Below are 23,844 nucleotides of genomic sequence, written 5' to 3' on the forward strand. Positions count from 1 at the left end.
ACTGCGATGGAGACAGGTGTGGTTCAGTGATGAGTCCCGATTTCTGCTCCGACGTCATGATGGAAGATGTCGCGTGTATAGGCGTCGTGGTGAACGTTATGCGGCAAACTGCGTGCAGGAAGTGGACAGATTCGGCGGGGGTAGTGTCATGGTGTGGGCAGCCATCTCACACACTGGCAGAACTGACCTGGTCCACGTGCAGGGCAACCTGAATGCACAGGGCTACATTGACCAGATCCTCCGGCCACACATCGTTCCAGTTATGGCCAACGCCAACGCAGTGTTCCAACATGACAACGCCAGGCCTCACACAACACGTCTCACAAAGGCTTTCCTACAGAACAACAACATTAATGTCCTTCCTTGGCCATCGATATCACCGGATTTGAACCCAATTGAGCATCTATGGGACGAGTTGGACCGACGCCCCCGACAGCGACAACCACAGCCCCAGACCCTGCCCGAGCTGGCAGCAGCCTTGCAGGCCGAGTGGGCCACCATCCCCCGGGACGTCATCCGTACTCTGGTTGCTTCAATGGGCAGGCGGTGCCAGGCAGTTGTCAACACACGCGGAGGCCACACCCGGTATTGACTCCAGATGACCTTGACCTTGGTGGTGTGTCCTATCACTTACTCACAATGGACTAGAGTGAATTGTGAACAATCCTGCAACATTTGGTAATTATCGGACTCACCATTCAATAATTAAATCAATTCTCCAAATGTTACGACAATGTGGTTTTGCGTTTCTTCTTTTGAAGAGTATAAGTGATATCTCTATCTCTGGGGTTGGATTGATATCTCTATCTCTGGGGTGGGATTGATATCTCTATCTCTGGGGTGGGATTGATATCTCAATCTCTGGGGTGGGATTGATATTTCTATCTCTGGGGTGGGATTAATATCTCTATCTCTGGGGTGGGATTGATATCTCTATCTCTGGGGTGGGATTTATCTCAGTCGGTTGAGCGCTCGCCTGAGATGTTTGCCTTTCAGGATCGAACCACCTCGGTCGATCCATTCAACTGATTTTTTCTCTCTTTTTAACCAGTGCACAACAACAGGCCGTGGCACGTGCTTTCCTGTCTGTGGCAAAGTGCATATAAAAAATCCATCGTTGCTAATGGAAAAGTGTAGCGCGTTTTTTCGGAAGACTACGAGTCAGAATTACCAAATGTTTGACATCCAATAGCCGATGATTAATTAGTCAATGTGTCCTAGCGGTGTCGTTAAACATAAACAAACTTTAAACTGTATATCGGTTTCTGTTTCTGTCTGGTAACATGCAAATAAGAAATAAACAGTATTATACTGAAAGTATTTATAAGATCTAAATGGTAACATATAGTAGTCTCTATTCTTCCCCTACACCTATTCTAAATAACTATCAATCAGGACACGTACTGTTCGAGTCCCAAACGACTTTCTGGTTGGTGGGAGCATACAGAAAGGCAGGGTATCCCGCAGTGACAGCTTTCTCCCAATCGGAGTGCGGAGTTGTTTTCTCAAGGACCACCATCCAACCTGCGTCCTCGGGGCAACCGCCGTACGCGTTGGAGATGAACCAGTATCGAAGTAATGTAGCAGAATCTCTAAATATAAACGAAAATAAAGCCATGAATATCATTACATTTTATTTCGTTTGTATGTTGGTAAGGTAAGTTTAAAATGTAAAACATTTTGCAAGGCAGTGATTCAGGGCAACCAATCCCTGACATTATCATTGATCTGGAGATAATACAATTCAGTACATTTGGACACTGAAGGATAGATTCACCCCATACACCATTAAGTGGAAAATTTTATCCAAAGCAAAGCCATACTCTCCAGCGAGCAAAAGATGTAACCTCTGCCTGAAGGAAAAACTGTTCATAATGTATAAACCTGAAACCAGCACACTAAACTCCAAGAATGAACTCGTATCAGCATGTCGACACAGACGCAAATACCTTCTGTGCGCATACCACACATCACCTATAGACCTGCATAGTGACGTAGCCTCGACGTCACAGAGTCCATTACATCATCAGCTTTCCGTTGACGGTGTAATTAAATCTACATCTGGGCCCGTGCTTATAAAACTTAAAGTCTAGACTTTAATAAAGTCCAGACTTTAACGTAATGCTATTTGAATGGCATTGCCATGACGTTAAAGTCTGGACTTTATTAAAGTCTAGACTTTAAGGTTTATAAGCACGGGGCCAGATGAGTGAGAGCAATTCAACTCTCTCACGAAACAAGCCTGTCACGTAGAGATAAACATACATACGATGTATATATATATATATATATATATATATATATATATATATATATATATATATATATATTAAAAAGGTTAAAATGTAAATGGTAAATGTTTGGATACCTGATGACTTATAATATACATTTTATTAAAATTTTGTCTGGAGAGGACTGACTGCCACTTACAGACTGCTTTGACAAATCTTAATGACATATTTCTTAACACAACAGGGCTCAGTGGATATTTTTGCATCCATGCTCGTTACCCTTCAGTCGAGAAGTAGTTAAAGGATGATGCTGAAATGTCGCTCCACGTTAACGAAATGAGTCCGCTTTGTGAAAACCACGATGTGGATGATGATCCCGTACCGATGAATCTTATGGTCACCACGGCGACACCGTTTTTGTAGAGTACGACTTTGACCTAGTACAAAAGCGAAATTGTCATACTTGCGTGCCGCTGTTCCCCGTCTCTATGTATGTATGTATGTATGTATATGTGTGTGTGTGTGTATATATATATATATATATATATATATATGTGTGTGTGTGTGTGTGTGTGTGTGTGTGTGTGTGTGTGTGTGTGTGTGTGTATGTATGTAATGCATGTGTGTGTGTGTGTGTGTGTGTGTGTGTGTGTGTCGTGTCATATCATATATTTACTTTTCACATTTTGAAAACTTCAGCTCGATAATATATTATGAATTAAAACGATATATTGTAACAAAATGTGGACGTTTAGTAGTTATTAATGTTGTTGTTTGATGACGAAGTCTCCATTACGGGACTTCACTATTGTTTTACCCCTGCGCGTGCTGTAACCTCACCGTGGTGCAGTATCTATCTGTAATATTTGTATTTTTGCACAGTTCTTTACACTGTTTTTATTTAAATTTTGATTTTTTATATTGATGTTGATCATCACTTTATTTGTTTGCATTACCATAGTTTGACACCCAATAGCTGGTTAATTTTTCGAGCTGGGGTGTCGTTAAACATTCATTCATTCACTATTATTTTACGGACCGCAGACAAGCGGCTCAGAGATCGTTTTCAAGGAAAATATTGGAATATTCTTTGTCATTATTACTGTTACTATTTAAGGAATAGTATAGGATTTTTATGTAATCGAATGATGTATCATTCACTACCTTTCGTTACCGTGTTTCGAGCCAGTTGAAGCTGTGAAAATAGCACAATTTTATTTGCATGGAAGCCGCCATATATGAACTTTACATATAAACGATGTTCAGCCTGTTGCTATATTAATTAGGTTATAAACGGACTATTGTTTAGATAATTTAGGATAGTATTTAAATATGCCAGTGTATAGTAGTGTATAGAAACATAGAGGTTTCCTTAAAGATTAGTTTATTGTATTTATTAATTACTAATTTCCGGCATTTACGACTTGACATTATTTATGTTATATAGTCTGCGCTATTTATAACGTGACCTTCTTTACCTTTTATGGAATATTCCTATTTTTATTCGACCTTTTTGCCTAAATAAGGAGTCTCTCGGACCATACAGATTGTAAAGAAATAAAAACTAGAGCTCCAAAGGTAACAGCAAATAAAGAAATACAGAAATATTATCATACAGATACATATAGAACAGGTACCGGTAAAGAAAAAGTATTTAAAGAAAGAAAGAAGTGTTTTATTTAACGACGCACTCAACACATTTTATTTACGGTTATATGGCGTCAGACATATGGTTAAGGACCACACAGATTTTAAGAGGAAACCCGCTGTCGCCACTACATGGGCTACTCTTCCGATTGGCAGCAAGGGATCTTTTATTTGCGCTTCCCACAGGCAGGATAGCACAAACCATGGCCTTTGTTGAACCAGTTATGGATCACTGGTCGGTGCAAGTGGTTTACACCTACCCATTGAGCCTTGCGGAGCACTCACTCAGGGTTTGGAGTCGGTATCTGGATTAAAAATCCCATGCCTCGACTGGGATTCGAACCCAGTACCTAACAGCCTATAGACCGATGGCCTAACCACGACGCCGGTAATTCATCAGCTGAATGCATAACATAAATAATACACCATAGTTATACAAAAGACACACGTGGTGGGTGTGGTTTATATATAATCATGTACAAATAAGTGATATAAGTTACATTTATTACATTAACTATCATCCTGCATTAATCTATCTCTAATTGTACTAGCTTGCACTAAATATTTCCTAAGTTATTCAAGTCATTGTTACCGGTGGTTATTAACTGTATAAAACGATAACACTCAGCCGCTTTTTTTTCTTTTTTCTGTGAAAAACTTTATAAAACCCTGGAGACCAGGAGTAGCAGTCAACAGCGCATGCGCCTGGATGTTGTAGTTCCTTCATTGGCCGCCAGATGGACCTGGAGATGGTTTAACCCGTTACGGTGCTTACGAAAGTTGAATTACTATCTCGACGCATTTTTAAAAGTTTTTTACAAAATAAAAAATAGAATAATTTCAGGGGCGGGCGCATTTTTCAGGTTTGGGCGTGGACGATCACCAACTCTTTTTTTTTAATTTGGCTTTATGGTAAACCACCAAACAGGACTAACAATTGCTGCGCTTGCGCAGTTGGTTATTATAACCTTCGGATTAATTATTTAGGCGGAACGAACTATAAAAAGAAAGAAAGAAATGTTTTATTTAACGACACAGACCTAGATGAATCGGGGAATCGCAACACTACTCATGCAATCCTTTTGTCACCACACTTGTCATGTTGTTTGTTAAGCGACTATCGGTAATGATCTTTCAAGTACAGCTAGTGTTACTGCAACTGTTAAATGAACCGTGATACCAATCAAACAATTAGTGCACAAACGGGCCTCAGCATAAAGCGTTACTTTGAAAACGACTACATTTCTGGAAAGTGGACAGTGCTGCGTTTTTTATTGTTAAAATATTCAAATTGTTTAGTGATGATGATGATGATGATGATGATAACTAGTTTAACGTGCCCATATACCACTAGGGTTTCGAACACGCCCATCCCGAGTCCGACCTCCGATAAGACCGGTGGCCCGACTCGGGATGGAGGAGGGTGAAAATAGCAATTAGTAAAAAAGTTAATAGAATAAATAAAAAAAATAAAAAGGTTACAAGCCAAAAATAAAAAGAACTGACTGCTCGGCCGAATATTTATATAATTTGGAGCATTTTAGAAGGACAGTCCAAAATTAAATAAGAGAAAGAAGAGAGGATCGGACTATTTAATAATATTTAAAAAAAGAAGTAATTTCGACATAAAATTTTGAACGCAGATCTAAAAGTTCAAAGTCCGATCGATATGTCCACGCGAGTGGCCTCGTTAAGGCCGTTTGGTTGTCCAGCTTAAAGGGACGAGATGGGTTGCATCCCGTCAAGAAAACCCCTAGATTGACAGTCGATAGACATTGACGGTGTAGTGCTGTGCTGAAATACAGATCTTGAGAAGCCGGATCGGTCTGAACGAGAGAGAGTATCAGACTAGGGTATAGTCCAGTCGTCATTGTTTGGTATAGTGGTGCGGACGGGCCCGACTCCGGAGGATACGAGATGGTATCATTATAAAGCAAAGAAAAGTCTAGAAAAAGAGTAGTAGGGGCCGACCCCGCTTCCTATTTCTTCTTAGAGTGGGGCGGTCAATCTTCCAGTGCTGCTAGGACAGGCTCGGACATGTAGAGACTAATCCGCGAACAACCGTGGCGTTCTGCATAATGGCCGTCATACGAGTCACGAAAAAACAAGTCAACATAGTCAGACGGAGAAATGACGTGGAGGCGAGGAATCTCGCTAAAAAAGAATCCAACCTGGTGGTGCAGGCTGTCGAAACGAGAAGCGTTCCAGCGTTCAATCAGTTCCAATGGCCGCATACATCCCAGTAGAAACTTCATTTCGCTGACAAAAACAACGAAATAAAGGACCCCCAAGTCGAGCACACGAAAGCACGTGCAGTGTGCACAAGCGGAACAAACACGTCTTACCGCGTGGAGCTCCAGACTGGGAAATGAATTGTTAATAATAAATTCATGTAAATACAGATTAAGAATTTGCCATTTATTTATTTGATTTCAGTGCATTTACATGTATTACACAATTTGTATCTAATTCAACTTTCTAACTGATGTTACGGAAATGTCCAATGTTGACCGAATGGTTCGATCGAACTACCCGATGGGTCGAACACTTTCTCGAACACGTTGGGTTGTAACATGCTCCTGGAGCTAAAGAAGGGGAAAAGTATTCAAATAGGAGCTTAACCCAGAACTGCACATTATCTTTAGCGCATAGCTACCGATTAACGCCGACTCGACTGTCGGGTCGGCACTAGTCTGACAATATGCACCTGCACACATCACCCGACGCGTCTAGTCGGCGTTACGAAACGTCTAAATATGCACCTGCACACATCATCCGACGCGTCTAGTCGGCGTTACGAAACGTCTAAAGGGCAATAACACCAGTTTAGTATATGCTGTTGTGTCCGAAATTTCGGTTTCGTGAAAATGTGATATAGATTTTTGGAGACATACCTTTTTTTAGTATATTAGAGTACAAGGAACACAAAAATCAATGTTTCCATTTTTTTCTTCCGCTGTCTTGGCTATATGGCGGAAATTGAAAAACAAATGGCCACCGACAATTCTAGTTCTGACTTTTTCCCGACAAAGTTACTTCGTTAGCATTGATAAACGTGGGTTTTGACGTTTCCATAACTAGTACAGTTAATTTTTACATTCTGGGTGTAAAATGGTTGATATTATTTTAAAGTTACAGTGTCTGGTTACCATATAATAATAGCATGCACAAATATGAAATACAAGTTCAACTGCACTTTAAAAAAATTAGTGTGTGTTCGCTATGAACGGAGAACGTCAAAAGTATACGCTCTATTCGTCGCCTGTGCGGCCATTGCTCGGCAAACCACAAACGACAGCCTGTTGTCAATTTCAGTTAACAGGTGCGTTTGCGGATTTGAAATTGTAGGGTTCGTCTCAAAAAATTAAATGAGAATTCTTGCGTTGTACAAAGAACGTTCGGTTGAGGATATGTACTATTCTTTCGTTAAAACCGGTTTTGATCTTGACAACGTACTATCGACAATCGTACCTTCCTATTTAAGAATTAATATTTTATAAAGTGTTAGTAGAACTTTAAAAGTTTAGTTTGTATAACACATTGATCATGTATATATTTTTTATAAAATATACTAAAGTAGAAAATGACCGTTTTGACTTTTTTAATTTTACGTGTGGTAAAATCGACAAATTCAAATAAATATTATTTCGTTTGGAAAGGGTAAAGTTAGTTTGTTTTGTTTAACGACATCAGTGTTAGAGCATATTGATTTAATAATCATCTGCTTTTGGATGTCAAACGTTTGGTAATTTTGACATATAATCTAAGAGACGAAACGGGCGCATGTGCAGGATGGTATTGGGGGTCCAAACCCTTCCCTGACCAAGATAAAAAAAAAGTTGAAATATATTTTCTGGGGGAACATGGCCCCATATAATATTTGGTCAACGCAATCTATAACCCCCAACCCCGCTGAAATCCCTGCACACGCACCTTGGAAACCCGCTACATTTTAAATATTTTTTTTATTATTATTTTTCTTTTAGTAAGGGATCATTTATATGTACCATCCTACAGATAGGATATCACATACCATTGCCTTTTATATACCAGTCATGGCGCACTGGCTGGAACAATCCCGCCGATGGGGATCGATCCTAGACCGACCGCGCATTTAAAAAATAAACACCACATTTTTAGGTCTAAGTAATGAATAGAAATAACATATAGTCTTCATAAAGGTTACGTATATCGAACATACCGCCCTCTTCCTCTACCCCTAGAGCGTTACGTAATTATTAACACGCCCTTACATGTAACGCGTATGCCAACCGCTGGTCACTGTTAAAATTTCAAGGCAAATCCCCCACCGACCCCTGGAAAGGTATTGTACCAAACCTCTATGGATATAAATATATTTTGGAGGTATGAGACGACCCCTCAATTAAGACAATTAAATTTGTTCAAAATCACGTGAGAAGTTCAGCGCCTGTGCAAATCGCGTAAATTCCCAGTTCTACTGGCGTCCCGCTAATTGAAGAAAAACAAGCTGGCCACTGGGTTTGCAGTTGACCTAGATAATGTTGCTCAGTTCAAGTTCCTTTTATTGCCTTAAGTTTTACAACTCATCAGCATCATACAAACAATATAGCATATATTATACAGATATGTACACAATAATGTACAGGATAATGGTGGAGAGTGATTTAACATTATAGACATATATAATACAAAGTATCACAGTACTGCTGACTTATATCACATAAAGATATAGGTCGTTATTACATAAGAGAACATTTTAAATACTTGAGGTGCTACCGGGATACACATGTATGATGCACTACATTGTACATCACTATTAGCATTACGTCTTTATTCCACTAGTTCATTTCTTACCTTATTTGCCCGTTGTAAATATTTCCCAAGGTCATTAAGATCTTTATTATTGTCAGTTCTTAAAAGTTGTATAAGCTTGAAAACACTTGGACGTTTATAATAATATTGTTTTATAAATTGTGTTCTTATATCATTGTACCTTGGACATTGTAGAATGAAATGGTACTCATCTTCTACTTCATTTGTATTACATACTGTACATAATTTTTCTGATCTTTCAATGTTTCTGTATCTACCAAATTCTATATTTAATTTATGGGCGCAGAGTCTAAATTTTGTAATTTCTTTCAATTGTGTAACGTCCAACGGTTTTGTAAGATAACTTTGCAATTTAAATTCAGTTAATAAATATTTATACAAATTACCTTTTGACGTTGCTGTTATTCTATTGTAAGATTGTTGCTTGAACACATCACACAATCTTTGCTTAATTACACTGTAAGTATTATTATCAACTTCCGTTACACTCCATATATATATATACTACTCAAAAGAATTTAAGGGTCAAAAATGTATAACCAAATAAGTTTCAGAGTGTATTAGATTGATGATGTAAACTACACCAAATTTTTTATTTATTGTTCCATATTTACAGAAAACCACAAATAAACGTCACTGTATACAAGAAAGTCACATGACATGCTGTCAAAGTTGAAGGTTGTCAAACATGGATTTTACACATTAGAACATTCGTTTAATAGTGTGTGAATCCACCCCTGGCGCGAATACACTCGACACATCGTTGCCTCATGCTGTTGATCAGACGTCTGAAGAAGTCTTGGGGAATGGCCTGCCACTCTGCCATAAGAAGTTGACCCAGATCATGAAGGTTGGACGGAGGGGCATGGTTATCCCGAACTCTTCTGCCTAATTCGTCCCAGGCTTCTCTATTGGGGCCAAGTCAGGCGAATATGCTGGCCAATCCACCCTGGCGATACCTTGTTGTCTGAGAAAGTCCGTTACCACCCTGGCGCGGTGGGGTCTGGCATTGTCATCCTGCAGAACTGCCCCGCCGCCAATCTGCTGAAGGCCTGGGAGAACCAACGGCCGGATAATCTCATTGAGATAGCGGATTCCATTCAGATTGCCATCCACCACATAGAGGGGGGTCCTGTGGTGGATAGAGATGCTGCCCCACACCATGACGCTGCCACCACCGAAACGGTGACGTTGTCTAACGTTAACGTCAGCGAAGCGCTCCCCAGGACGTCTGTAGACACGAACCCGACCGTCGTTGAACTGGAGACTAAACCTGGACTCATCAGTGAACATCACTCGACCCCACTGAACACGTTGCCACCGCAGCTGAAGCGTGCACCAGTGACGTCTGGCCGTTCTGTGACGTGGTAGGAGTGGTGGTCGAACAGCCTGGCGACGGCAGCGTAGATTATTGGCTCTCAGACGATTGCGTATGGTTTGATCAGACACTCGAGTTCCAGTCGCAGTCCGCAGATTGTCACGTAATCGGCGTGCAGTGGTTGTGCGTTGACGTAGAGCCATATTGGTGATGTAGCGGTCCTCTCTATTTGTAGTGCTTCGGGGTCTTCCCGAACGTGGACGATTTCGAACAGAATTCGTTGCTTGGTACCGTTGCCACAGTCGGCCAACGACACTCTGACTGACACCAAGTCTCAGAACAACATTTCTTTGCGTATTGCCATCCTGAATCCAAGCAATAGCCCTTCCTCGATCTTCGATAGTCAGTTGAAGTCGTACCATTGTCGAATTTGGAGTGTGCACCGTACACGAACGCGAGCTCCAATTATACGGAAATTCAGCATTGGGAACATGGAATACACGTGCAAAGCGTGTAAATGAAGCGCTTTGTGAAAAAGCAAGTTATGGGCACTTAGCAGACCTTTCGTTTTCGCCCTAATTTACGTGCAAATGTAAGCATGTTTTCGCCATTAGAACTAGTCGACAGTGTCAATGACAGTGAATTTTAATTCATTTATGGGTTGCTTAGACCCACTTTCGTCAAAATGGAACAATACCACGCGTGGCATTATGGTCTAGCTAATATAATTGACATTCAGAAAATAATGTCGAAAATATCGTCTGACCCTTAAATTCTTTTGAGTAGTATATAATTTAAACCAAGTGCATTTAGTTCCTGTTTAACATCCATTAACCAATTGTTATCAAGCTGATCCATTTCCTCATATATAGCCATTAATATGCAGTTTATAGTATTACGTAGTTTGATCCAGTATTTAAAAATTCTTAGTTTTCTAATAATATACTATGGAGATCTTCCTAATTCACTATACACAAAATCATTACATGTCCCTTTCCGTACACCCAGTAACTTTTTACAAAATTGTAAATGAATCTTTTCAATGTCTTGGCCAGGGTGGAAACCCCATACTTCCGATCCATAACTAAGAACACTGTTGACATAGGTATCAAATACAGATAGCATTGTTTCAATATTAAAATAATTATTTTTACATACGTTATAAATTGAGAATAAAGCTTTACGACCTTGTTCCGCTGCTCTTTTTTGTGTCCTACTAAATTGTCCGTTATAATAAAATAAAATACCAAGGTAATTAAATTCATTGACAACCTCTAGTTCACAACCATTATAAAACCATTTCTCATTATCTCGAAGTTTGCCTCCATTTCTAAAAACAATAATTTGGGTCTTAGTTGTATTTACTGCTAAATGTAGATAATGTAGATAAGCGAGCACTGCGAAACTATAGCGATGTGGTGGGCCTTTTATGTACCAAACAGAACTGGATCATCTATTCTAAATGCTTAAATAATAAAAATATTCCAGACACTGCAACTTTAAAATATCTTACACAAAAATAAATCTTCAAATCAACGGCTTCGGGAGTGAAGTGATTATTAATAGTTTTAGCCATGTCAGCATCAAACTCATCATCAAATGTCACAGCTACATCAACATTGTTACAGGGGTCTACGTCAGCCTGACAGGTGCATAGTTCGGTTCAAATGGTGTTGTTCCTCCTGCAGCTGCATTGCAACATGTAACTTTTCCTTTGCCTCGAATGTGGGCCGTCGTGTCGCAGTCAAGTAGTGTGTGCATACCACACAGTGCCCTAGCTCTGTCTTGTCCTAATTTGTCACATATGGGTTGATGTTCAATCTGTCTACGACTTTCTCCAGTTCCCTTTAGGGCCAATTTCGGGTAGCACAGAAAGAACACTGAGTATATAATGAATAAATATCAACATTGTATCCTTGTTTACAAATTTCTGATGCAAAGAAGATTATCCTTGTGTGAGGTTCTTCATGCTTGAAGTGGCTTTCACAATTGCTGTTGAGTTGAGATTATGCAGTACACCTCCTCTGGTGACTGTTACAGTCGGTGCCTTGCAGCTTGTGACTAGCTGTTCAGCAAGAAACTGTGGGCAGGACGTAGCTCAGTGGTAAATTGCTCACCTGAACGGTCTAGGCTGTTTAACATTTTTAAGAATCAATTGTTTTCACTATTTGGTACTCAAATTACACAAAACATCATGTTTTAAAAAATATATATATAAAATTTTCAAGAAATTACATAACAGCATGCAGTAAGTTCATAAAATATCGTCATTTATTTAATTATTCGTCACAAGACAAAGAACACATGTTCTACTGAGTGACTTTGTGATTCCACGTTCTGTGGGAAACATATCCAGTTCTTAGTAGCTGACAATGGAACGCTTTGCAAAAAGAAAATTAGTAGCTAAAAATAGAACGCTTCCCTAAAAGAAAGTTATTAATATTGGAGCTTCTGTTGGTTTTTGTGTTCCTTATCCAAAGGTGTCGTCATCAGAGCCAATTTCGTTGCAAGAAGAGCAAGATTGATACCGCAGTCTCGTAGCTGGAGTCCGATAATGCACAGTCTGTTTATGTACACATTTCTCGTCAGTATACCAATCAGTCAGTTTTACATCACATGACTGAATGCAATGCTCTGGGTCTTTAGATTACCGCAGACGTTCGCGTTTTTTGCTAACATACATCAGCCGAATACTCCCGATTCAAAATTGTAATCGGGGAAATAAAGGAGAACTTGGACGTTTTTTAATTTATTTAAATTTAATCAGTAGACTAGATATATTATTTGTGTATAAACAAGCTCGCTTTAACATTGCTCTATTTCAGAATAACACTGTCCGTTTCAAAGTTTAGACAGTGTATAATTTTGAACAGATAGTTGTGTTTTAATCAACGGCTATTGGATGTCAAACATTTGGTAATTTTGACATATAATCTTATAAAGAAAACCAGCTTCAAGTTTCCATTAGTAGCAAGGGATCTTTTTATATGCACCAGCCCACAGACTGGATAGCATATACCACGGTTTTTTATATACCAGTCGTGGTGCACTGGCTGGAACAAGAAACAGCCCGATTGGCTCACCGAAGGGGATCAATCCTAGACCGATCGCGCATCAAGCGAGCGCTTTACCACTGGGCTACGACCCGCCCCTCTGTTTTAATAAACCGTGTGTTTTCATCATCAGTAGAATAACAGTTTCTAGCACGATTCCTTTTGTAGATGGGTTGTTTTTCTGACACGAGTATAAAGACAATGGATCCTTGGAGTTATAGAATGGTAGCAAACGACGAGACCAACGAACATGTGAAAAGGGGGTATTACCATCTAGGGATAGGTGCTATTTGCACGGCTTTCAGGCACTTTGCTGCCAGTTGCATGAACTAGAAACAGTCTATATAACTCGCGCGTCCCATTGCCAACACAGAGCTGTTAACATGTTTTTAAGGCATTCGTAATTCACATGAAACATATCGTATACCCTCAGGATAATTCGGAATATTTTCAAATTATTTTCAAATCACTGGCATGATTCTGCAAGTAAGGTTTTGATTGGTGAACTTGAGCTCCAACTGGCTGCTGTTAGATCCACATGTAATAGTGGAGCTAATTTTAATTAGATTGTAATCGCCGCAATTTGACACAATAATGTGTATAAGGGGCAACTTCAGAATTATACTATTTCAAATTTCTTAAAGGGACATTCCTGAGTTTGCTGCACTTTTTAAGATGTTATTGACTAACAGACTTTTTAACGATTGTAATTACATATTAAATATATTTTTCTGCATAAAATATTAGTGGCTCTATATTAAACGTAAAAAACAAAAACATTTTTAGGAAATAAAATGAAATTTAACTTAGTACAAGTATTAAAACAATCAGAAACGTACGAAATTATTTGAAGACAAAATCCAGTTTGGGCTTCTTACAAATATTAAGACAACCAGAAAGACATTGAATATACAAACACTGATATTATAAACAAGAAAATATATTTAATATGTAAGTTTAATCGTAGAAATATTTTATTAGTCGGAAACATATTACAATGCAGCAAACTCAGGAATGCCCTTTAACGCGATAGCCAGTTCTTGTTAAATCTAAGAAATCAGCAGTAGGATTCTATTCTTGAGCTTCGACAGAAGTCTGTTTCAGTACACCGTGCGTGTAAATATGACCTCTGTTTTATGAAGACTAGGAAAGATGTACCTATAGGCAATGAAGTAAATATTAAAGGGACATTCCTGAGTTTGCTGTATTGTAAGATGCCTAACTTACATATTAAATATATGTTCTTATTTAGAATATCATTGTCAGTTATCAATGTGTTTTTGGTCAACTTAATATTTGTAAGAAGCCCAAACTGGATTTTGTGTTCAAATAATATCGTACGTACGAAAAAAGAAATATTTTAGGAAATAAAATGAAATTTAACCTAGTACAAATATTACAACGATCAGAAACACGTTTTACTATACAGCCACTAACATTTTATGCAGGAAAAAATATATTTGATATGTAATTACAATCGTTACAAAGTCTCTGTTAGTCGATATCTAGCCCGAGTACTCTGACTGTAAGAGAGCTAGACGGACATTTGGACATAAACACGCTCTCATTACAGTCAGAGACCAACCTATGTCTTTTTTTGGCAATTCCTGACTACCAAACGGTAAGCAACGAGTCCCGCTCTAATACCACAACAATCCTATGTTTGACGTCAAATACCTTTACATCAATCATTTTCGAGTTAAGTGATACAAAAAAATCCACATATTAATCACTAATACACATACTACAAAAAGAAACCCGACAGCACCCACATTCAGCTACGCTTCGTGACACTCCGTCGCAACAATTACAAAGCTCGGCGATCTATTTCGAGACTGGGCGATTCCGCCTTGTGCAGCAGTTACAGGGGTCATCTCATAAGAGGAGGCAGTACGTAGCACATACTTTTGCCGTATCCTGTCGATAACACCCCAAATGTATCCTTCAAATTCAAAATGGAATCAATAATGTGTAATTGTTTTGGTTTAATGACGTAATGAAATCCAAATTCATCCAAAACGACATTAGCCAACTCTTCCATGTTGTAACTTCGCTTGATATGAGACGGCCCCTGTAACTGCTGCACAAGGCGGAATCGCCCAGTGCGCGATCACGTGGTCTACGTCTCGAAATAGATCGCCGAGCTTTGCAATTGTTGCGACGGAGTGTCACGAAGCGTAGCTGAATGTGGGTGCTGTCGGGTTTCTTTCTGTAGTAAGTGTATTAGTGATTAATATGTGGATTTTTTTGTATCACTTAACTCGAAAATGATTGATGTAAAGGTATTTGACGTCAAACATAGGATTGTTGTGGTATTAGAGCGGGACTCGTTGCCTACCGTTTGGTAGTCAGGAATTGCCAAAAAAAGACATAGGTTGGTCTCTTACTGTAATGAGAGCGTGTTTATGTCCAAATGTCCGTCTAGCTCTCTTACAGTCAGAGTACTCGGCCTAGTCGATATCATCTTAAAAACTTTAGCACTCAGGAATGTCCCTTTAAAAGCTCTATTTGAGACTGCAGCTGCAGACATAACAGATAAAATGGTTTACCTGTTACTAGCTGCGCATATTCCCAGTCTGGTGATTCTTGAAACGTCACTTCCTGCGAACTGATAGGTTTCTTGTGGAGTTGGCAGATCTTACGACCTGCATGAAAACTGGCGGCCAAACATCGACCGTAAGCGCAACGTACTACGCATCCCATTAGCGAGCATGTTGAACCAGTGCATGACACTGTGGACGTGTGGACTAGTCACTTGATATCCTGGAAATTTTTCGAAGATGGCAGAACCACACAAAGAAGAAAATGATATACTAAACATTCCCAACTCCAACAGGCAGACGAAGATGACTGATGTTTTCGCAGATAATGGATGTCTTGGTATGGCTGTTGGGTTTGTACTGAAAATAAAATAGTATGTTAGATAATAATCTGACTGTAGGTCAGTAATAAATAGTCAGACTGTCATGAACGTGCTGCCACTGTAGAATGTTTCCGACTTATAGTGCCTACCTAACAATCAAAATGACACAAGAATCCATATAAAGAGTTAATTTGTGACCGAACCTAAGTTAAGGATGATAACATCAGTTTAATCTGACACCCAGAATCCTTCAATGAGAATCATACATATAATTCATCAAAATATAAATTATAATGTAATATTGCAAACCAAAATATTAGAGGTGACTAAATATTGTGGTTTCGTAAACAAGATAGGCAATTACACATGGTATGTCCTAGTTTCGAGATAACCGAACGCATGTTATGTCCAATTTAAAACATCACCACAGAATGTTACTACATGGAATCTTTTAAAGGGACATTCCTGAGTTTGCTGCAATTGTTAAGATGTTGTCGACTAACAGAGACTTTCTAACGATTGTAATTACATATCAAATATATTTTACTACATACAATATTAGTGTCTGTATATTAAACGTGTTTTTGATCGTTCTAATACTGTTAAATTTCATTTTATTTCCTAAAATATATGTTTTTGTACGTACGAAATTATTTGAAGACAAAATCCAGTTTGGGCATCTTACAAATATTAAGACGACCAGAAACAAATTGAATATACAGACACTGATATTCTAAACAAGAAAATATATTTAATATGTAAATTTAATCATAGAAATATTTTATTAGTCGGAAACATCTTACAATGCAGCAAACTGAGGAATGCCCCTTTAAGATACTAGTTAATGGTACAACCAGTACGTTCTCACCGTAATTGGCGCGCCATCTTCCAAAGCTGTCATTACTACTTTGATGGATATATGTTTTCAACTTTTATTTGTAGCCGTTAGCTCAATATATTTTTTTATTTGAATTCAATATTGTAATCGAATGATTTCCAATCTAAGATTGTGTAACTGTGTTCACAAGCAAATACTGACGTGGAAATGTCGATTTATCACACAGAAATCGTTATGGATAATTTATAAAATGTCTAAGATAGTTGCTGTAGTCTTGGAATGTATCAGAACACCAGACGGGGTTCAGAGGAGGCATGTGCCACCCCACCCACGAAAAGTATAGAAAATTGTCATTTTAGTTTTAGAAGTCATTTTATCAAGATATTAACCTTCAAGGACTCAAACATTTTATAGGCTTTTCTTTCAATTAGACCCATCACTGACAAAGGTTTTCTGGCGCTGTTACCCTTAGTTGGTCTTGTACATGCGTTATTGTGTTTGTTTGTTTGTCAACCCCTGCAACTGCCCACGTCAATCGGCAATGGAGCTTTTAATTCTCAACGGCACTTTGTTGCCTTGAATTTATTCAGGGTTTCTTTTTCAATGGCATGTTGTTGTTTGTTTTGCCGTGGACATTTGTTTAATTGCAGGGGTTGTTTGTTTAGATGAAAACCACGGACGTTAAACCAATTGGTTCTGCTCATAATGGGTGTCTCTCATGGGACAGGACATATTGGTCATATTTCACGAACACCCGATAGCATTGCCAATGATTGACGAGTGCATGACATCATAATCGAATACACAATGTCTGCCTTGTCTAATTGTGGATTTACCTTTTTGTCATATCTAAGGTTCATCGGCATGTGTAGCAAGGACAAATCCTCTCTCCCTCTCTGTCGGTATGTGTGTATATATGTGTGTGTGTGTGTGTGTTTGAGAGAGAGAGAGAGAGAGAGAGAGAGAGAGAGAGAGAGAGAGAGAGAGAGAGAGAGAGCCAAAGAGAGAGAGACAGAGACAGAGAGAGACAGAGGGAGAGAGACACACATAAAGAGAGACAGACACACACACACACACAGAGAGACAGACAGACACATACACAGAGACACACAGACAGATAGAGACACACACAGAGAGACAGAGAGAGAGACAGACACTGATCACTCGTTGTGTCTGAACCAGTCACTAAAATCAATTATATCATTATACAATTACTGTGGCAGTATACAACAGGCGAATTGTTCCAACACGATATCACACGATATCACACGCTGGGAAAGTGACAAATGTATGATTCGATTCCAGATAACTTCATTATGCAGTTATATATATTTTCCAGTCCAATTGTATCCAACACAATAATCAGAGAAGATGGTACACAGTGACCAATGGCTGAATCAATCAATCAATCAATCAAAAATACTCATCCGCTATTAGGTACTTCGAGGGGTGCGCACCCTCAGCATCTAGTGATAAATGTTGTGAAAGTGGCGCGTGTAAAACATAGCGATTCCGTAAACACGGTCCAGGTCGAAATGAGATTAACATTTCTACAAAACTACTGATACCAGACATCTTCCATACCCCATATTAACAATAAGGAAATCTAAGTAGTACTATTTTTTGACCGAAGGTGGGGCTACCCGTGGCGCAATAAGCGAGTAACAGTATTAAAGTTACATTCTCTGGTTACCATATTATAACATCATGTACAAATGTGAAATACAAGCTCAAATGCACTTTTTAAAAAGTCGTGTGTGTTCGCTATGAACGGATATCGTCAAACGTATACGCTTGATTCGTCGCCTGTGCCGCCATAGCTCGGCAAACCACAAACGACAGCCTGTTGTCAGTTTCAGTTAACACGTGCGTTTGCCGATTTCAAATTGTAGGGTTCGTCTCAAAAATTAAAAGAGAAATATTGTCCTGTATGAAGAACGTTCGGTTGAGGATACGGTACTAGAGTCTTTAGTTAAAACCGGTTTGATCTTGACAACGTATTATCGACAGTCGTACCTTCCTATTTCAGAATTGATATTTTATAAAGTGTTAGTAGAACCTTCAAAGTTTAGTTTATATACTAGTAACACATTAATCATGTATATATTTAAAAAAAATATATACTAAAATAGACAATGAACGTTTTCACTTCTTAATTTTACGTGTTAAAATCGACAAATTCAAATAAATATTATTTCGTTTGGAAAGGGTAAAGTTAGAGTGTGGGGTGGGGGGTGGGGGGTGTGTGTTTAACGACATCAAAGATAAAGCATATTGATTTAATAATCATCCGACCCCATACAACCGTAAATAAAATGTGTTGAGTGCGTCGTTAAATAAAACATATCCTACAGGGGCGTAGCGTGATCTGGATCTGGGGGAGGGGGAGTCGAATATGAACCAAGTGGACCTTTTTCGATTTTGTTTTTGCACCACCAGAAACTCCATATGTATAAACCTGTATGTTTTAGTTCTGAAAGCGGACCATTTGCTTCAACGGGAGGGGGGGGGGGGGTCGTCCGAACCCCCCTAGCCCACGCCCCTGTCCTATCCTTCCTTCCCCTAGCTGTTGGATGTCTAACATTTAGTAATTTTGACATATAATCTTAGAGAGGAATCGAGTGCATGTGCACGGGGAGGGTATTGGCGGACGAAACCCTTACTTGCTCAAGCTTAAAAGAAAATTAAATGTATTCGGGGGGGGGGGGGGGCATGGCCCCATATAAACTTCGCTCAACACTGTCTATAACCCCAACCCCGCTGAAATCCCTGCACACGCGCCTTGGAAACTCGCTACATTTGTTTTGTTTTTTTAGCAAGGGATCGTTTATATGTACCATTCCACAGACAGGATATCACATACCATGGTCTTTTATATACCCGCCGATGGGGGTCGATCCTAGACTGACCGCGCATTTAAAACCCCCCACCTTTTTAGGTCTAAGTAATGAATAAAAATAACACATAGTCTTGAAAAATGTTACGTAAATCGAACACAGTACCCTCTTCCCCTAGAGCGTTACGTAATTAGTAACACCCCCTTACATGTAACGCGTATGCCAACAGCTGGCCACTATCAAAATTTCAAGGCAAATCCCCCACCCACTGACCCCTGGAAAGGCATTGTACCATACCTCTATGGATATAAATATGTTTTGGAGATATGAGACGACCCCTCAATCAAGACAGTTAAATTTGTTCAAAAATTGCGAAATCTCACGTGATCTCTTGTTGGGGAATTCTATACTTGTGATAAGCCAATGAAATCCGAGATCGGTATGAGCCCGTCAAAAGTGTCCCACTTTCAAAATGCTGGCTTTGTTTTTGACCTGGATAAGCCAGCGTAATGAAACCAATGCGGAGTGCGGCGTCATATATGCACCAAACGTAATTGGATTTTCTGTTCTATGCTTAAATAATAAAAATATTCCGGATATTGCCGCTTTATAGCAAAAAAAACAAGGTTTTTTTTTTAACGAAACCACTTGAGCACATTGATTTATTAATCATCGGCCATTGGATGTCAAACATTTGGTAATTTTGACATATAGTCAGACAGGATAACATATACCACGGCCTTTGAGATTCCAGTCATGATGCACTGGCTGAGAAATAGCTCAGTGGGCCCACGGACGGGGATCGATGTCAGACCGACCGCGTATCAAGCGAGCGCTGTACCACTGGAATACATCCCGCCCCAACGGAACTTTCAAGATGCCGAACAGCATCCATTCTCTATGGGGCACTGAAATGGCCTAAATTCACAGACGTTTTTCTCGCATTAAAACATAAACAAATTTCACGTCGGAAGGTAATGACGAAATATAATTCTAATTCAACATATTTGTAAGAACCAATCTGATTGGATCTCTAATAAATTTCAGGTGGTAAAACCGCCGATATACCGGTCTCAAATTCCGAGGTTCTACCTACGTCACATGTATTCATACGCGCAGATTTGTTTGTCAACAACAATGTCGGACGTCAGTCAAAACGTCGGCCACAACTATAACCCGTTTGGCACATCCTGGAGTAGAAACTCGGGAAGTGAAGTGTTAGGAGTTATAATGCAGACTCCTCAGAAAGCAAAAAAGAAAATATTCCTCAAGTATTCACGACATTAATGTTGACGAAACGTCAGCACTGATTCCTCCAAACACCGCGAAAACAAACTCACAACCTGCACAATTTGCTTCGGGGAACGAAAATGGTGGGGTTTTTTGTTTGTTTTTTAAATGATTCAGATGTACCAAAAAATAAAAGTCACTTACCAAAAATAATTTGAAATCCACAATTCAACAAATCACGTGTACAAATATGGCACAAATTTCCAACAGTTCTCAGTAAATCTTAAGACGCTCACCGTAGTTTAAAAACCAATGCTTTGTTAATGTGAAGGCCGTTTATTATTTCAAACAATTGCTCTATTTTACTGTTGGTATTATTGTTATCAGTTAATAGTTACTCGAGAATACAATTCATTGTACACCACATCGAGAAGAAATTTAAAATAAATTATTACAAAACGGCGTACTTATTTGTTGAACATAGGAATCATTTGTTGGTATGTAAATTGTTCTACATTCCTGAGTAACGTCACTGTAATAACACTATATCTTAGGGAAGTCTGTTATAGTTTATTCCAGAAAAAAAAGTAATAAAACAGTTGAAATTGGAATAGGCATAACCTTACTGTGTTTTCCGATTTGCGAACGTATATCGGTGATTTTACTGTCGCAAATTTAGTTTTATTGGCGATGCTGGAGACAGTAAAACCACCGATATACGTCCGCAAAAACACAGTAGGGTTATCCCCTAATTGATAGGGGCGATACGATTTATTCAATTCTGATTGGACGAAGTCGAAGAAAAATTGAATGTTATGCTTCGATAAACATCAGAAAATGACGTCATTACGCCAGCTGGGACGTCATAACGTAACACAGGTCATGGAAAGGACGCTAGAAGGTGAGTTATGTGTATATGAACTCAATATGGTGTGTCCAGGCGCTTGTGCATACATTTTAGAAGGGGGGGGGGGGGGCAATCTAATTAAAATTATCTCCACTATTACATGTGGATCTAACAGCAGCCGTTTCATTCGATCAATCAAAACCTTACTTGCAAAATCATGCCAGTGATTTGAAAAGAATTTGAAAACATTCGGGATTATGCCGAGGGTATACGAAATAATTCGGGTGAATTACGAACTAATTGCAATATAAAATTTTATTTAAAATTAATTTGAAGACGAAAAAAAAACCCGTGATGGTATAGCCATAAAATCTGTTTATACTAGTATACAATCCAGAGTTTATTACTGCACTTTTCCCCGTTTTTTCAATGTTGAAATTGACCAACAACTTCGCCTATTGCATAAATAGTCTCGCTCGATATTTTTAGAATTTGTATGCTTCCGAATAACGCTAAAAAGGCGATGTGTAATTGGTCGATATTTAAATTGTTATTTATAGATGAAATGTCACATGGGAGTCCACGCAATGATGTTAGATCTACTGGTAGACCCATTAAAGCTAATTTTAATCAGATTGGGGTGGGGGGCTAGCGAAATGTACGAGGGGTTAAGACATGCTTCCCGGGAAAAGCGTTGAAAAAAGGATAACATTTGCTTGATCAAGGGGAGGTTATGACTGCCGTAATCCACCCTCTGAACAAGCTCCTATGTTTGTAATTATATAAAATTTGTTTTTAATTTTTTAAATTTATCCATGTACAACTACCAGCCAGTGCTCCACAACTGGTGTACCAAATGCCGTGGTATGTACTATCCTGTCTGTGGGATGGTGCATATAAAAGATCCCTTGCTGCTAATTGAAAAGAGTAGCCCATAAAGTGGCGACAGCTGGTTTCCTCTCAATATTTGTGTGGTCCTTAATCATATGTCCGATGCCATATAACCGTAAATAAAATGGGTTGAGTATGTCGTTAAATAAATAATTTCCTTCCTTCCATGAACAACTGTTACAAACTGCACAAAATTGCGTAGCGCAGTGAAGAATTGTAAACTAAAGGTTTGACCCAGCAGAAAAAATATACCGGAAGTACAATTCACGTTTGAGCTCATGGGCACACTATTATGTTACAGCTTTGTGATGACGTGTGATGCGGGTCGTTTGCAACGTATTGCGACTATGCGATTAATCATTTATTTTATTTACCACAGCTTTATACAATGGCTTAGTTTATAGGTTGCATTGTATCAAAGAAGAAAGTTCTGCGTCAAAGTTTCAGGTGCAAATATTTACGGAGTTAAAACAGCTGCGGTTCCGATTGGTAGTTGTATTTGACATTGATTATTTGTGCAAATACTATTATCTATTACCGATAAATAAATACAATTTTATTTGTTATACAGTTGTTATATACAGTAAACATAAGAGGTTCAAACCGGTGCAGGGTACACCCAACATGGAACTGTAGGTAGTACTAAACCAAATAACGTCCGGCAGGATCAATGTTCGAGATGCACCCACTTTTTGATGGAGAAGTTAACACCACAAATCCTGTGATTGGTAATAAATGTGAGTGTGTTGGTTGTAAAACAATAGTTTCATCTGGGCCAAAAATGTATGCAATTTTATTTCATCTAGTACCACTGTGTCAAGTAGCCTTGTGTTTGAAACGTATGGGGTACATGTACAAAAAAGTACTCAAATGTTTTGCGGAATTAGGGTAGTCATAGACGCTACCCTTTATTTCTGAAATGAGCAACTCCACCCCAATTGTCTCCGGTTCACTTTAAGAGTGAGGGGTGGTAGTATGTCGATTGATACGCTGCAGGTAGGAGTTGTAGTCGCATAAATTATGTTACCATTGTCGTCTATGGGATTCGATTTGGTATTATGCACTGTAATCTTCAGCACAAATTACAGTTGATAATAAAAACATTAATAACATCTCATAAATGGTAAATAACCCACTATTTTCTTGCAGGTAGATTAAATGTGAAGCTCGACGCTCTTTATTGGCGTTGTCTGGGTGTATTGCTACGCTGCTTTTATCAGTTTTATTAATAAACGTTAACGTTATCGGCAGTGTGAATTGATTTGGTCCAATGA

Source organism: Gigantopelta aegis, chromosome 9 (assembly GCF_016097555.1).
Source record: "Gigantopelta aegis isolate Gae_Host chromosome 9, Gae_host_genome, whole genome shotgun sequence".
In the NCBI taxonomy this organism is placed as follows: Eukaryota; Metazoa; Mollusca; class Gastropoda; order Neomphalida; family Peltospiridae; genus Gigantopelta; species Gigantopelta aegis.